The following is a 14092-nucleotide window of genomic DNA, read 5'->3' on the forward strand; positions in this document are numbered from 1 at the left end:
TTGATTCTTGCCTAATATGTCTCCTCAAGGACCCTCTATAAAGAGCTATGAGTAGCAAGACTCGGGTTTTCCAATCAACCCATGGTATTGGGGTATCGTTTTCATCCCGCTTTCTCCGGAGACTTAGCTCCACTTCTATATCAACATTATAAAAATCATGTACAATTTTCTCCTTTCCTCATTTTGTCGATCTTAAACGATCCCATCAATTTCCGTATAACACTTCACATAAACACTTCAACATAACTCCTGGTAGTCCATCAACAAACTCTATCGGCTCAACCAATGGACTCTCTTTTGCATATAACTCTTAGCACTCTTTTCTCTGAGTGCTACAACTCATTCTCTTCCCTTAATGTCGGCTTTTCAATCAACTGTTAATAACTCAACCAATGCCTCAACTCTTAAGGCTAAGGTCCCCTTGGGTACTACTGTCGCGACTACTCCATAGTAATCCGACTACGAACTCGATGAAAGTTCTTGTTAACTTTTAGATCCTCAGTCTACCCATTTTACTCTTACTGTTTCCAAGACTTATAACCTTTGGCTCTGATACCATTTCTGTAACACCCCCAAATCCAACGTCGTGAATTCGGGTTGTTACGATCACTTATTAATTAAATAATTCTCTTTTCACAATATTACTCGACCTTTTATTCAGACTCACACACACACAGGTTATATGCTTGGAAACATTATTAAATAAATCATTTCCACTTATCTACCTGACGGGGCTGGCGCACAAAAAGCCTACGGAACTCACGAGCGTTCCTTACCCGCCTAAGGACAACAGTCCTGGTCTGATCCATGCTGGTAGTCTGTGGTGATATGATATATAAAAGCAAGGGTGAGCATTAAAGCTCAGCAAGGTATATATCCCCATAATTAAGTATGTAAGGATAAATAAAACCAATAATTATACTTTGTATCTCCAAAGCGTTCTGAAAGTTTATATGCTTATCAAATTTATAAAATTCTCAAAATCAACTACAATAGTATATCCACTGAATACTTGTATTCATCTCCTTCTCAAAATCATTTTATACTCGTACTCATTTTATTTCAAAATCTCAAGATGTTACTCGAACCAAGATTCTCATATGGGTGTGATATATATTCGTCAACATCCCAATTTAAAACTCAGCCTTATCGGCAGATTTCTCAAATGGATTTGATATATAATCATCAACATCCTTATTTAAACTCAGTCTTATCGGCAGATTTCTCAAATGGATTTGATATATATTCATCAATATCCTTATTTAAAACTCAGCCTTATCGGCTCTCTGTTGTATATTTCACAACAGTTTTTCCAAAATGGAAGAAAGGGACTATACTGGAATAAACCACGTATCGGTGATCAGCCGAATACGAAATTTTCTCTACTAGTAGAAGGAATACAAACCTAGCCGCCTTTGGGCTCATCAAGACACTACACGGTGGTTGCCCATTGCCGTGCAAGTCCGAAAGTCAATGGTCACATAGACCATATAACCGTACAATGCGCCACTCCGCGCTTGCATAATGCGCCACTCCGCGCCTGGTCACTGCCCGATACCACTCCGTGCCGGGCAGGCCACATTCCAGTCCCAAAACATTTATATCTTTTGCTCAAAATCCTTTTTCGAAGGAATAGGTCGTTAAAAGTTGACCTGTAAATAAGATGTTTTATTCATTACTTTTAACTCAATTGATCTTTGGGAGTTGTCGGAGTTTTGAATTTAAAATCATTTTCAAATCCCTATCTGTAGTAGGGTGACACATATATTACTCACTTGTTCTTTATTGAACGAGGAAGCAAAACTCTTATGCTTCTAGACTAAGTTCCCTAAGGTTTTGATACGTTTCAAATGATTAATCTCTTTCAAGAGTTTTGAATAATTTAGAAAGTACCTTTGGGAAATATGTCTATTTTTAAATAAGTTTTTAGAAGTCCGAAGACATTAAATATCTAAGGTCTCATAATAATCTAAGAGGGATTTAATGAATTGATAAAATCTTATAAATAAAACATCTCTGTATAAGGTTCAATGAATTGATAAAATCTTAAGTACAAAGTATTTCTAATTAAGGTTCAATGAATTAATAAAAAACCTTAAATACAAAATATTTCTGAATAAGGTCCAACGAATGGAGACACCTTAATCAAATAATCAAAACAGGATTTGGTATCCTATAATTGCTCTTTGAATAGTTAAATCTTTATTAAATAACGTGAAATGATTTATAAACTATTCAGTATATTTTTAAATACTTTCTTTATATTTAATAATCCCTTAAGTATCGCTTTATAAAATAATCAATCAAGTAAGGGTGTCCCTTAAATGAATAAACCAATATTTCTCGAAGTTTAAGTCAAAATCTCAATCGTTCGCTTGATATATATATTACGCGAACGTACTTTGTTTATCGAAATAGAAATCTTTCGCGTTCGGCTCTCTCCGGAATTAAATCGTTATTAAAATATTTCCGACTCCCATTATCCTATATTATATTTGAAATACGTTTCAATTTCTCATACTCGTGTAAAACGAAATTTGTTTTCGTAAACAATCGCATAATTCGTATGCATTGATATCATAGACAAGCATATATATTTGAACTGTAAATCATGCCATCAATATCACAACAGTATATAAATATATAGCATGGATAGTATGAGATAGGGTTTCGAAAACTTGCCTCGAGTAATCGAAGTGGTATGGTATCTAGTGTTTGGTTGGCGATCTATAAACAAGAACCAACAGTCTAAGTTAGTACGCGATTAACGTCTCGCTTTTATTAAGCAACTTTCGCAACTACTCAAGTATAACGAATCTCCGATCGTCACATTCTCAACACTTATATTCTCACTTTATAACATGGTCGAGTTTTGAAATCGATCGTTCGCTTTAGAAAATTCATTTCGAGTTTTAAGCTCGAACGTGAGAAAACGCGCGTCAAAACTTGGTTTTTATGCGTTTCTCGCTTGCGCTCGCTTTACCAAAATATTTTTATAAAATCGAAAAATTAATATTTTCTCAAAATTCTTTTTGGAAAGTCTTCTCTACTGTCATATCCATTTTTTATAATTTTTCCAGAATCTCGAAATTATTTTAAGTCCTTCAAAATCACCATGCAAGTGGACTTAAGTGCAGTTGGCTAATCGCAGAAATGTTTTACACTAAAACGACCATAACTCCTAAACCGTAAATCTCCTCATGATGATCTACACATGTATAGAAACTACAAAACAAGATCTATCTGGTTATGGCCAGTGGTGTTCAAATTTTAACCATTTTCATGGCCGAATGTCCTGCAGAAAACAGATAAAGTGCAAGAATGCCCAAACTCAATTTCTACTACTTGATCTTAACACAATCACTACCTATAACCATCATAAACACAAGTACTTCTCAAGATCCACCCACATACACCTTATATGCTCTATATAGTACCACATACATGGATTACAACTCAACATCTCAAGCCTTTAGCAAGAACATAATCAATACAAACTCAAACAAACACAATCCTTTGGATCTTAACACTACAACAAACATAACTCTTAAATCCAACCATAAAACCTTAAAGGGTTGAAACTTATACCTTCTTGGACACTAGAAAAGGTAGTGCTAGGATTATTGAGGCTTGGTTTGCTTAGAAAACACTTAGAAGGGCTAGCTCCTTAAGAAACAAAACCAAGAAACAAGTTAGAATTTCGGAGTTACATTTCAGCACCTCATTCAAACATTTTTATAAAATTGAAAAAAAATAATTTGAGGCTGAAATTTGGTACGAAGCTTACCCATGATATAGAGAAGATATGGTAAAAATTTCATGATATTTGAATGAGTATATTTTGAGTTATGAATTTTTCTTTCTCCCTTGCTCAGAAAATCCGAACTGCTGGAATGAAAAATGGGAGAGCTTTAAGTGAGGGAAAAGGGGTTGTTTTCTTTTGTGGCTAAAGTGTGGGAGTGTATAATGAATATATGGGATGTATGCAGCAGATTTGACAATAATTTGGCAAAGGTATGGGTTGGTTTGATTGTGTGGTGAAGTGAGAAAAGGGAGAAGTATGGCTTGTGTACTTGTTTGTCTCCCATCACTATTCAACACTATTCTACTAACTATTCTAGTTAGCTTCTAATCATCTAGTTACACTCCTAACTACTAGTTAGGACTTGGTTATGCATGGCCAACTTGCATGGGATTTAATTTCTCATTCGTTTATTTATCGTAAACGCAATCGTCGTTCCATTCCGATAGTTTCCACGTATAACGACTTGTTTCGTAGCGATTTCTTTTATCGCTTATAATCCTATAACCAATTCCATTCCTTCTCTTGATCATAGAAACACCTTGATATATTATTTATTTCACGTAGTATTCCCGGTTCTACGCCATTCTTTATGGATACGAAAACACGTAGTATAATTGTGAATCTTCGAATTCCGTCGGCTTTTACATTCACTTATTTTCCTCGATAAACAAGAATATGATCTCGGATTCTCAAAATTCCACTATTCATTTTATGATGATCCCCATACGTATTACTTAATTAGCTCAAGTTACTATTCACAGAAGTTTTAAAATATTACAAAAATCAGGGTTCTTACAGTTCATCAGAGATAGGAAAGACAGAGATGTTTACCAGCCTCATGAAGGTCCCGATTACGGAGGTTAGTGCTCTAATTGAGAACTATGGTTCTAATTGAAAATGGGCTTTTTGTATTCTTGTACATATATGTTCGATTAAGGTTTTATTTTGTTAGAATATGAATTTATAGTTTAGTTTTGAATCTTTTTGTTTGTTTAAAGTGTTGCATGTTCTTCGAGCTGTATTCATGTGGTCCTTTTCGTTTTTATACTAAAAAGTGATAAAAATATGTTTATGGTGCTCCCTTCTGTTTCATCAGGAGTGTACAAATAGTCGAAAATGATTGTTTTTTTGTATTTTAGGTTTTGTTCTGTACTATTAGGGTTTGCACTGTTTTAAGTGTATAGAGTATGAATTTGTATGCAGTTATTTCTTCATTTTCTTTGCAGAGTATCCAGGACTATTTAGTATTAAACTACACTATGGTGGAAAGTTTGAAGAGAACCCTGTGAGATATGTAGGTGGAGAAATTGATTTTGTTGACATGTGTGATAGTGACACCATGAGCCTTATAGAGTTAGGAAATATGTTAAGGGATTGTGGTGTATTAGGAGCACACACCTTGTCATATAAGTTACCAAAGACAGATATTTCTAGAGGTTTATGGCCTTTACAAAATGACAGTGATATTGTTGAGATGTGTGAACTAATGTCTGCTGATAGAATGATATATGATTATTCAGAGACCATGATACCTCTGAGTGCTGTTGATATTGATGGTGTACCTACCCAAGACTTTCAACCTTCACAAGATATGAACATTCAGTATGTTGAACCTATGAATGATGTTGAGGAAAATGTAGAACAGATGGGTGATGTTGAGGAAATGGTTGATGATGAAGGTGATTTACAGAGTGATGGGGACAGTGATGAGGAGTACATCCCAGATGAGCTAAGTGAGTGCAGTTTTAATTCTGATTCCTCAAATTTAGACAGCACTGATGATGAAGTATGCTACCATAAGAATGAAAGACAAAAGAAGAGCAAGGAAAAAGCTAAGAAAAAAGGTAAGGACAAAATAACAGTCAATACAACTGAGATGCAAGGTCAAAAAAACTGATGAAGAAGGCAAGGCCAATGTGCAGATGGAGAAGGAAGCAGATTGTGTTAGTGAAGATGAAGAAGGGTATGAATCTGATGCTTCTAGTCATTTCATAGACAGTGAAGAAGAGAGGATGGCCTCTAATAGCACTGATGAGGATGAGATTCCCTATCCAGTATTCAACCCTAAGACAGACATGAAGGAACCCAAATTTCAGATTGGTATGCTATTTGCAACATCAAAAATGTTTAGAGATGCAGTTAAAAAATAAGTTATACTGGAGAGGAGACCTATTAAACAGTACAAGAACTATGGAAGTAGGGTGAGGTTTATTTGTGAAGGGAAATGTGAGTGGAAGATATATGCCTCAAAGCCACAGAGGACAGACACCTACCAGATCAAGGTGTATAATCCTAAACACACATGCACACAGACTTTTCACCAGAATAAGATAAATTCAAAATGGATAGCTAACTATTATGAGGATGATATCAGAATGAATCCCACATGGCCCTTAGCCTCATTCCTACAGAAGGTGGTAAATGATTGGAACTGTCATGTTTCCATTTTTGCAATAGGCAGGGCAAAGAAGAAGGCATTGGAGAAAATTATTGGGAAACATGTTGATCAGTATGGGAAGTTGTGGGAGTATGGTAATGAGCTGCTGAAAGTCATGCCTGATAGCACTATCAAATTGATGACTGAAGAACATGAGGTGAGTGATGGTAGGAAGAGATTTAAGAGATTTTATATTTGTCTTGGGCCATTCAAAAGGGGATTTAGGGCTGGATGTAGGCCTCTCCTGGGTTTGGATGGTTGTCACTTGAAAGGGCCATATGGGGGCCCATTACTAGCTGCCATAGGTACAGATGCCAATGATGGCATGTACCCCCTAGCTTGGGCCATAGTAGAAGCTGAAAATTCTGACAGTTGGAACTGGTTTTTGATGAATGTTAAAGAAGATTTGAATATAGAAAATGATGGAGGATGGGCATTCATATCAGATAGGCAGAAGGTAATTGCTTTAATCTTGTCTCAACTATACATGTACCATAGTCTCATTAATTGTGCACCTTCTAATACTATTTTTGCAGGGTCTGATTAATGCACTTGAAGCTGTTTTCCCCAATGCTGAGCACAGATTTTGTGTGATGCATCTCTATAGGAATATGTGGAAAGACCACAAAGGAATTGGAGTTAGAATGTTGTTGTGGTTGGCAGCTAGGGCCACCACTGACTATACTTTTAATAAATACATGGAGGAGCTAAAGAAGGTATACATAATCTATATTGTCTTTACTGTCTGCCTTATCCATAACACATCTGATATGTTGTTGACATGGGCAGCTGTCAAAAAAATGCTATAACTGGTTAGCTGAGAAACCAAGAAGCCAATGAAGTAGGAGTGCTTTCAGAGCAATATGCAAGAGTGGCATTTTTGTCAACAACCACTGTGAAGTCTTCAACAGTAGCATCACAAAGTATAGGGATCTTCCGATAATATCAATGTTGAAAGCAATTCACAAAGATGTGATGAGGATGATACAACAAAGGAGGGACAAAATGCAAAACAGCTATGCTCTGAACCCCATATGTCCTAATGCCATGAGGAGACTGAATAAGTAAGTATTTTTATCCTAATTACAGTGTTCTCTGTGTGTGTTTTTAAGTGACTTATATAGGCAAAATAACTATTTGTATGTAGGGCAATTGACCAAAGCAAATGATACCATGTTTTATGGAGTGGTGGTGCAAGATACTTGGTCACCATGACAGCTGGAGGTTATGAGATGGTGGTTGACTTGGAGGCACATAAATGTGCTTGCAAGAAATGGGAATTTTTAGGTATCCCATGCTATCATGCTTGTGCATGCATAACATGGAGTAAAAAAGGTTATGAACCATTTATTCATCAATGTTTTACTAAAGAACTCTTCTTGAAATGCTACAAATATATTGTTGAGCATATCTGTGGTGAAGAGGAATGGACCCCATATCCTAAACCTCTTCCACCAGAGGTCAAGCCTCGAACAGGTAGGCCTAAAAAGAAAAGGAGCAAGAAAAATGATGTGGTTGGTGTTGATGCAACTAGGTTGAAAAGGCAAAATACAACTGTTAAGTGCACCTATTGCACTGAGTATGGACATAATACAAGAACCTGTCCAGCAAAGGTAAATACCAAACCTTTTGTCAATAATTTGGTAAACACACACATGTAGTGCTAATGACTATTTATCCATGTGTGTTAGGCTTCAGACATTGCAAATGGATGTGAAAAGACAGTTAAGACAAGGAAGAAGTACATCCCCAAGAAGAAGGCACCAGAGGCACCCACAACTGGACAAACTGATATTCCTCCTGTGCAGAATCCTAATTCCTCATGAAGCTAGAAATGTGACTCAGACTGACATATCAGTTCATGAGGTGCAAGGAAGAAGGACATCACCAAGAAAGATAGTGAGAGTAAGGCAGAAGTACACCCCAAAGAAGAAGGAACCTGAAACACAAACAAATGTTCCTCATGTGCAAGATCCAATTCTTGACAAATCAATTCCAGAAGTTGGTGGTGGATCCTGTGAGGGTACCCAAGGTGGTGTATTCAAGACAAATAAATGTCAACAAAAGTCAACGAACACTCCTCTTGGAATTCAGCCCAAGATAGTGAGCACCAGGAACAATGTCACAACCACTACCTATGAAAATATTCAGGCCAGGAGAAGAGAAATGCAGTCCAAACGTAAGGACAATCCAGTTTGGAAGATTTAGATTTGTCATGACTTCTTTACTATGAAAGATTTTCTGTGGTTTTTTTATGCTCTTGGACTATTTATGCCTTACTTTTGGATGTAATCTGATGACTATTTATGCCTTACTTTTGGATGTAATTGGTATGTGTTAAGACAGTTGACATTACATCATGTAATGACACAAGACAATGGTTATGTCAAGGCACTTGATTACTTATGCATTTGATTTTATATACCATTACTGTAGGGACTTCTTATTGCTCATACTGGTATATGGCTAGTGAAATGAAATAAACAATACACAAGATTTTTCAGGAAATACAACCACCACTACATTCTTTCACTTAGATTTGTTCACAATAAAAATGATCATAGTACAAAACAAACTGATTGCATAGAAAATCAAACTAAAACACTTAAGCAAACTAAACATAGGTGTACCCCTCTACTCGTCGATTGAGTCGTAACCTTCCTCGTCCACACTGACTTATCCCAATGACTGCAACATCATGTTCATCATGAGAGAGAAAAGGACAAACATTGCAATGACTGTAAATTCTTCCTTCCTCTTCAGCTTATCCAACTGAGCTTGGTGCCTTGCAACCATTCGATCCATCCTCCGCCTGAGCTTGTCGATCACATCAACATTTCTTTGTTGTAGCTCTTCAATCACCTCTACTGCTCGAGCACTAAGTGGTGGGTCGATCCACTTGTGATACCCGCAATTATCATCTCCACATTCTCTGAACCTCCTTCCTGCATTTACTCCAAACCAACGAGTCTTCACAACACTCATTCGGTAACAATCACACATGATATCGATCAAGTCTTCACCAACAACAACATTGGAGGAGGCCATTGTGATGCTCACTTTCTAATTAGGGTTTAGAATTCGGTATATACATGTAATTGGGGTAAAAGGCGTGTATATATAACTGATGTAGCCGTTGTAATAAGGATATGACAATCATACCCCTGCAAAAAGAGACGAAGTTAGTGGAAGTTAACGGAATCACGCAAACTGTAAAAATTTTATTACTGCGGTATTTCAAGTGAGAGATAGTGGAAGTTAGTATTGCAAGTGGTCTGACACCCAAAATGTAAGCACATAAAGTGCTTTTTACTCTTATTTTAATATATATATATATGTATGTATATTAAAATTGAATATTTTAAGTCTTTCCTATCTTTTTCTAAAATGACAATTTAGTCTAATAATAAGTTTAAATATTTAATAATATTAAAGGAAATATAAGATGTTAACTATATTTTAAAAGTTAAACTTATATGTTTGACAATTTTTTTCAAAAATTTATTTATTTTTTTAAAGTTTTTGATTTTTTTTGTATGATGACAAATCTAATTTTATACTCCCTCCGTCCCACTAGGTTTTTAATATCTGAAATAAAAAATTTGGCACGCATTTTAAGACTCTTATTTAGTATAATTCCATTACTTATTTTTAAAATTTTATTTTTCTAAATAAAAGTTTAAAAATTAAACTTTTATTCAAAAAAAAATTTTAAAAATAAGTTATGAAACTATTCTAGATAAAAACTTTAAAATGCGTGTTGAACTTTCCATTTCAGATGTTAGCCGGGACAAAGGGAGTATAATTTTATAGATCATAGTAACAGTAAAGCAAATATAAGACGTTTACAATTTTTCTTGAACAGTAAAATTTATAAGCCTTACAAATAAGTTTGGCCTGATTGGAAATTACATACATATAAGTGGTTTATTTATTTAGAAGGCATAAGTGTTTATCTACGAATATTTGTCGACCTAACATATAAGTCAAATTTAAAACTAATAAGCTGATAAATTGAATGTTAGTAATGACATACCTTTTTCTCGACTTATTTTAATTTTTTATTTTTTTATTAGATTTAATTTTAAATTTTTTGTTTTTAAACGTTAATCTAATTTAAAATTCACGAATCACGATAATTATATTTAAGAACAATTTATTTTAGTTCATTTAATTTAAAAAAATATGACTTATAAGTAAAATTATCCAAACCCTTATATAACTTATAAGTATTGATCTACTTATCATTTGTAAGTCATTTGCTAATTTTAAGTAATAAATTATTTATTTTAAAATTTTTCAAACTGACACACATATATAAGATAAGGTTTGTACTCTTAAAAATTAATATTAATTTCATCAAACAATATAAGATAAAATTTGTACAAGTAAAAAATCGAACCTCTCTTGGGCTCTTGCCTTAATCAAGTTATGAAGTGAAATCGAACACAGAATGCAAGAAGACAAGAGATGAATCATTACTAATTAAATTATTTTATCACACTCGTAATTTCACAAAATTATATTAATTTCATCGAACAATATAAGATAAGGTTTATATTCATAAAAAAATTATATTAACTTAATATGACAGTATAATATAAGATTGAAAGATAATCCAAAATATCTCATTTTTAAGGTTTAATTGTCCAAAATATCGAATTTATGAGCCATAGCATGAGATTAAATGTGGTTTAACTTGGTTCACGTTAGGGGAGAGTACGGTTCGGTTCGGCTCGGTTTTATGATAAAACCGGAGCCGAAACCGAAGATCCTCGGTTTTAAAAATCAAAAACTGCAACCGCAACTGAATTATCGATTTCGGTTTCAAAAACCCCGGTTTTTGTTGTAATTTTTGGTTTCGATTTTAAAACCGGAAAAAAAATATTTTTACAACTTGAATAAAAGGAGTTCACTTAATTAAAGAAATTAACACCATCATCTGAGTTTTTAATTGAATCGAAATAAAAAGTGACATTAGAAAGTAACATTGTCCGAAAGCAAAAAAAATTGATTAAATTCATCAGATATCTTCAATTTTCTACCCTTTTCAATTTCCCCTCGCTCTTTGTCCTTTGCAATTTGGATTCACCGTGTACTACCTGAAAATAAAGCAATTAAAAGTATAAGATGTTAAATAATCACAGAAATCCTGACCTAAACACACAAACATAAATTCTGGTAGATTAAATAAGATGTTAAATAATCATGTACAACTGTGATATGGCCTAAACTTTGGACATGATTAAATGCTCTAAGTTATACATATATACCATTTTGTTTGCAATGGATTGAAAGCAAAAAGAATGTTGGAGATACTATTACTCAGTCTTACGCTTGATAACTGCCTACGAGCAAGTAAGATTAGAATTATACGTCAGGAGAATAATTAGAAGCAAAATCCATGAAAGTGTGCTCCTGAATTGTTTCTCCAATACTATATATCTTCGAAAATATACGTATTGTCTTATTCTTTCTATAACTGATTAAAGACAAATACTGAATTTTAGAATAAAAGCTAACCAGCTGAGCAGAGCTCCAGAATTCCTAAATAGAATGAAATATGAGGTATTCCAATTTCGTAGTCCTCTGATTCTTTGTATAGTCTTTCAAACCATCCTTCACCACCAAATTCAAGATATGAACACAACATCGTATATGTAGAAACTTGTTGTCCAAAATAGCCTCCGGTCCTCTAAGAAACTTTTTCAAATGTGAGATTGCAGTGTCATTTGAACTTGCATTATCTAGTGTGATAGTGAATATACAATCTAAACCCCATCTTGCAAATAATTCAACCAACATCTTACCAATTGCATCACCTTTATGACTTCCAATTTGGCGAAAGTTTAGAACTTTTTTGCAAATCTTCCAATCTTTATTGATCCAATGAGCCGTAAGACACATGTAATTTATGTTTTGGATTGAAGTCCAGGTATCCGTAGTGAAAGATACTCTTTTGGAAACCAAACTTTTTTTTTCAATTTCACCAACTCCTCACCATATATCTTTAGACAATCTCTTGCAACGGTCCATCTATTTGGCATCTTAAACCTCGGCTCTGCTTCATTCAACAATTCTCTAAACCCCCCATGCTCTACAATCCTAAAAGGTTGACTGTCTTTAATACACATCAAGGAAACCTTCTTCCTTAGTCTCTCTTGATTAAACGTATGACCCTTAAGTGTGTGAAATTTATCATCCTTCGATAATTTCTCAAATTGTAATATTTTTTGCAATTTATCTAGATTCTTACGCAACGTCGATTTAGGACACACTAATTTTAAGTGACTCATCATAGCGGATGTACCATTTCGAAAAGAATTGCACGCAATTATCACACCACAAAATTGACATTTAGCCTTCTTAAAACCTTTTGGACATCTTGTTACAATATCAAAGTAGTCCCACACTTGCGAACTTTTTTCCCAATAGTATCACATTTCCCCCTGATTATCATCTTCTTTCCCTTTATCATCTACCAAGTCAACATTTATCTAAACATGAACAAATATAAAGGTAAATATGTAGGCAGCAGCAGCACTCTAAATGACTAAATATAACCAATTAACTTGTTTCTTCTAATACTACACAAATGATACTTTATAATTTGTATATCCGACAAATCAATTCATAATATTACACAAATTAAAAAAAAGTTGCATAGGATTGTAATATCATACCATTGGAGACGGAGATACTGTTTCTTGGTGACAAGTTTCTTGGTCGGACATGGCAACTCGCGGGCCGCGACAATTCGGCAGTAGCACTGTAGCAGCTTCAGGCTTCAGCTCGAAGTCTGAATCCTTTTCGGTGGACTATTTTGAGCGGCTAATTGTTAGAGACTCAGAGACCTAACCTGAATTTTGTGTTACGAATGGACTGGACTTATCCTAAAGAACTAAACTATGAGCTCTGTTATGGATTTAGACAAGCTCAAATAATAAAAAGTACTGGCCCAAAGTTTAATTTCTTAAATTAATTATTTATATGTTTATGATATATATTTTATACAATATATATATATTTATTAATATATTATAATAATCAGTTCGATTTCGGTTTTTTCGGTTCGATTTAACTCCAAAACCGAAACCGGACTTTTAGTAACGGTTTGGTTTTTCGGTTTCTCGGTTTTAATTCGGTTCGATTTTTATCGATTCGGTTTTAATCGGTTTTTACCTGTTTCGGTTCGGTTTCGGCTTCGTTTCGATTTTTCTGCTCAACCCGAGTTCACGTGGTTTGTACACTATGATCCCGTGGGTTTTACCCAATACGTACCCAAAGGTTAGGACCGCGGTCTAAAATGTGCATTCAATTTTATAAAAAAATAATTCTGAAGATGTGTACCCATTACAAGATAAAAATAGAATATTACATGAATGCACGTCCTTTGTTATGTTTTTAAAAAAGTGGATACCAATCTTCCATTTAGTGAGCATTTTGAATGAAATATCCCATCAAACCACTTCTTAAACATTTACCCCAAACAGTGAGTATTTTATTTTTTCACCAATAAAAATTGTAATAATAAGAAATCAAACATTTCTTAGTTTCTTGGCTTTATGAAATTATTATTTTAAGAATACGGGGCATATATTTTTAGTATAAAATATTAATCACATTTTAATATATATATATATATATATAATATTTACATGAGAAATTTTTATAACATCTCTATGAATATTTTTTATAATATCCGACAAACTTATATAAGTTAACCCCAACTATTTTACCCGGTCAACTAAAAACATTAACCGCACAAAATAAAGTCGAACATAATATTCCCTTGATTTTAAATAAGTGCCGCTTTAACTTTTAATACATATTTGAAGATGTACAAAAAG

Source organism: Apium graveolens, chromosome 1 (genome assembly GCF_009905375.1).
Source record: "Apium graveolens cultivar Ventura chromosome 1, ASM990537v1, whole genome shotgun sequence".
Classification (NCBI taxonomy): Eukaryota; Viridiplantae; Streptophyta; class Magnoliopsida; order Apiales; family Apiaceae; genus Apium; species Apium graveolens.